This window comes from Lathyrus oleraceus, chromosome 5, assembly GCF_024323335.1.
Source record: "Lathyrus oleraceus cultivar Zhongwan6 chromosome 5, CAAS_Psat_ZW6_1.0, whole genome shotgun sequence".
In the NCBI taxonomy this organism is placed as follows: Eukaryota; Viridiplantae; Streptophyta; class Magnoliopsida; order Fabales; family Fabaceae; genus Lathyrus; species Lathyrus oleraceus.
The window spans coordinates 439,202,147-439,206,380 of record NC_066583.1 but is presented as its reverse complement, the minus strand read 5'-3'; the positions used below and the strand labels follow the sequence as shown (position 1 = coordinate 439,206,380).

At 36.7% G+C, this 4,234-nt stretch overlaps 1 pseudogene; it reads left to right on the top strand.

Annotated features, from left to right (window-relative positions):
• The first annotated feature begins 273 nt into the window (after positions 1-273).
• On the top strand, positions 274-373 carry LOC127089293 (uncharacterized; annotated as a pseudogene).
• Positions 374-4,234: the final 3,861 nt, after the last annotated feature.

Here is a 4,234-nt window from a genome sequence, read left to right as displayed (position 1 = left end):
TTTAAACTTTCAATCTTCTGGACCAAAGCATCCACTTTTGCATTAACGTGATCAAGGTTACTTATCTCGTACATGCCAGTTTTCGGTTGAGGTTTTTCCACATTCGTTCGTTCGGTTCCCCACTGATAGTGGTTTTGGGCCATGCTCTCGATAAGCTGGTAAGCATCAGCATAAGGTTTATTCATTAGTGCACCACCTGCAGCGGCGTCTATTGTTAACCTTGTGTTGTATAAGAGACCATTATAAAATGTGTGAATTACTAACCAGTCTTCCAAACCATGGTGTGGGCAAAGTCTCATCATGTCTTTGTATCTTTCCCATGCTTCGAAAAGAGACTCGTTGTCTTTCTGTTTAAATCCGTTTATCTGGGCTCTTAACATAGCTGTTTTGCTTGGCGGAAAATATCGGGCAAGAAAAACTTTCTTCAACTCGTTCCATGTGGTGACTGAGTTGGAAGGAAGAGATTGAAGCCATCTTCTAGCGCTATCTCTTAATGAGAAAGGAAAAAGACGAAGTCGAATTGCCTCTGAAGTGACACCATTAGCTTTAACAGTATCAGCGTATTGGACAAATACGGATAAATGAAGGTTTGGATCTTCGGTAAGATTTCCAGAGAATTGGTTCTGTTGCACAGCCTGCAACAACGAAGGTTTAAGTTCAAAGTTGTTTGCTTCGATTGCGGGCGGAGCAATACTTGAATGCGGTTCATCTTGCGATGGAGCGGCGTAATCTCTAAGAGCACGAGCTGGTTCTGCCATCTCGGTTAAAGAAGGAAAATCTTTGAGATCAGGAAGGTCTATAGGAGGGAGATTGTTTTCAGCACGATATTCCCGAATTCGTCGTAAGACTCGGAGATATAGTTCGATATCGTTGATTCGTAAATAGAGCGGTTCGCCTTGAGAGCGAGTGCGTGGCATACAAATCAACGAAAGAAAGAAAATAGAAGAAAAAGAAACCTTAGTCTCTACAGCGTAACGGAAGAGTTACGATATCGATTGAATAAAAGTCCCCGGCAACGGCGCCAAAAACTAGGGTCGCTCGACTGGGTGAGTCGAGAATGGGATACAAACTGCAAGTGCACAGTTCTATCGCGTAGTTTTAAAAGATATCGATCCCACAGGGACTTATGAATCGATATACCGTTATCTAAGGTTACTATGTAAATCTAAGGTGAAAATGTTTGATTGTTTGGGAAAAACTAAGAGCTAAACTAATATCTAGATTAAATATTAATAAGACGGATATCGGTATGTAGTTCGTCAAAACTAGGGAATCAAGTCTTTGTCGGTTTCTTAGTTTTAAAATGAATCGTTTCGGTTAACTTTATTGGTTAAAGGTTCTATCTCAAACTCTCGCTCTGTTGAATAAACCATGATTTTATATTAATGTTGCTGTCACTTATAAATAAGTCAAAAACCATATTTTGAAAACAATAAAGTTGCGGAAACTCTTTTTAAGAAAATACTGACCGTTTTAAACACCCTTATCTCAAACTCTCGCTCTGTTGACTTAGGTTATATAATTAAATCCAAATGCTTAACTCTCGTCCTCACATTCAATCTTTAAAAATACTTTTTGGAAAAGGTCAGAATTTAATTAACTCTAAAACTTGCTCTCGCCCTGATCTAGAATTAATGCCTAACTTACGCTGTCCAGTTAAAATCTCAAACTCTCGCTCTATTGATTTTAACTTCTTTATGTCTTTTACTTTTGTAAAAAAATCTTGTTATTAAACCTGTAAGTTGAAACCGTAAAAAGATTGATTTTGATTTTAAGTTTAGATAGACCGACTCAGTCTTGCTCCCTTATTCTGCTTACTTTACATACCGATACCTAGGCAAATTAGCCAGACATGCTAAATGAATAAGAATTTATATCATGCATAAACAGACTCATTCCAGGCAGATAATATAGGTAAATAATAAAACAAAATATTAAATAATGATTAAAGAACCTGAATGCGTAATACAATGGTCTTGAACACTCCACCACAAGCCGGTAGGATTTGTTCTTGGATTCTTCAATTAAACAGTAAATTAAATCAAGGAAATAAAACTGGAATATAACGTAAGGTTAAATCCAGTATAAAGATGCACAATAGTTTCCGGTGTAGAAACTATTATGCGAAAAATATCTAAGAGCTAAAATTGGAAAGGTAAATTTGCAAGGGAAAAAGAATGTAAAGCTTGCAAAAGAAATAAATAAAATAAACAATGCTGGAAAAGAAAAAATAAGCAAAAGGCGTGAAAAGAAAATTTGGCAGAGCTTCGGTGTGTGTAGACGGCAGAGAGAGGAGACTTCTTTTAGGTTTTAAGGTAGCTATTTATAGTAGTGCTACTAACTGCCTTTTTCTTTTCCACGAGTCTTCAGCATAGCTAAATACATGGCTTGGGAATAGGACACGAAGTCCTCAACGTTACTTCCATTCTTCTGAGAGCGTAACTTGCGCCAAAAAGCTAGTGGACTGGTGTGACGCTCGTCACACCATGTGTGACGTCCGTCACAAGGCTACTTCGCGTGACGCTCGTCACAACCCTTGTGACGCCCGTCACAGGGGCAACGTGCGCTTTCTTTGGGCTGGGCTTGGTCTTGGTTATTTGTTTCCTTTTTATTGCTTTTTACACCTCCTTTTCTTCCCTTTTTCACTTTTGCTTCAAAATGGATACCTGACATAAATAGCAAGGAAATACTGCATAATATCTGATAAAATGAGATAAACTAAAGTAAATGATAATATAATCTAATTGAATTAAGTCTTAAAATGTGATATAATTTCGTGTTATCAACTTCAAATTTCATCATCTTATGCATATATGATCTACCATGATCCAAGAAAGTTAAGAGAATTGGAAATTAGCAATTTGGTTGATGGTGGTTGGCCAGATGAATTCATCTTATCAAAACTGGGTCTCCCTAGACCCTATCTCCTACAATTTTTCACCATATGAAAATTATTCCAAGATCAAACTTACTCTAAATGTCATTATAAACAACTTTCATGTTTAGACCTGGAGCTATTTTTTCTTGGAAAATCATTTTCTATGTTGAAACATTATAGGTCATTTTGTCTAAACCCTAGTTATGAGATGAAAGATTTCTAAGTTGAACAATCAAATTCAATGTGTCTACTTCAACGTTTATGTTTGGAGTGAGATCTAATTCAACTTTTTTGAGCATGTGATATGAGGCTACATTATAGGTCACTTTTGACCTATACCATTGATCAAGTGATTTTTCCAAACTTCAAAAATGCATAACTCTATCATTTCAAATCCAAATGACATGAAATTTGTGACCATTTTGAAGGTCTTTGAGATAGATACAACTTTAATGAAGATACTTTTCTCATTTGAGGCTCCTATAAAAAGTTAAGCAAGGTGGAATATTGAGACATATGGCTTGACACTTAGAAAATATTTGATATGTCAATTTTTTCCAAACTTCCACCTCAAATATCTCCAAGTTCCAAGCTCCAAATGAAAAAGTGTTCAACATTAAACTTGTTCCGCTTGATCTCACCTTTCCAAAAAGCTCAAACGCATTCATTTTGGACTTGAAATGCATAGGCTGCGCATGGCTTAAAAAGGTTGATATCATTTGGCATGGATCCAACTTCAAGCATCAATGTTCATTTGCCTTACAATCCAATCCATCTTCAAAGCATCTAAACTTAAAATTTGGACCATCAGCTATCATTTCATGGGCCTATGCGCGTCCATGCACCATGCTATCATCATTTTCCAAATTTGGAAGGTTGAAAAGAGTGTGCAAATATCACATGGATTTGGCTATATATACAGCTGCATTTGCTCAGAAATAACACACACATCGCGCTAGCTATGAATCCCCATTGAAAACCCTTCACTCTCATAGGATAACCCTGATAAATTCATTTGAATTTGAGCTTGAATCTCCACTGTTTTGGAATTCAATTCTCTAGGAGTCCATTTCTTCTAAACCTTTCCATTCCTCTCCTGCAAGCAAGTGAAGTGAAGCCAAGCACAATTCAGATCAAGATCTAGCAAGCTCAGACCTCCATTGAAGGTAATTTGAAGAAATTTTAAACTCTTCGATTCTCTTAAATTGTTGCTCAATTCCATTGATTCTTGAGTTGTCTGAAGTCCTACCAATGTAGGCAAGAAGATTGAGTTGCTTTGATGCCAAATCGAAGCAACTCAGATCATGAACCTCATTTTTCAATTCCCCATATCTCTCAATATTGTTGGATTTGGAT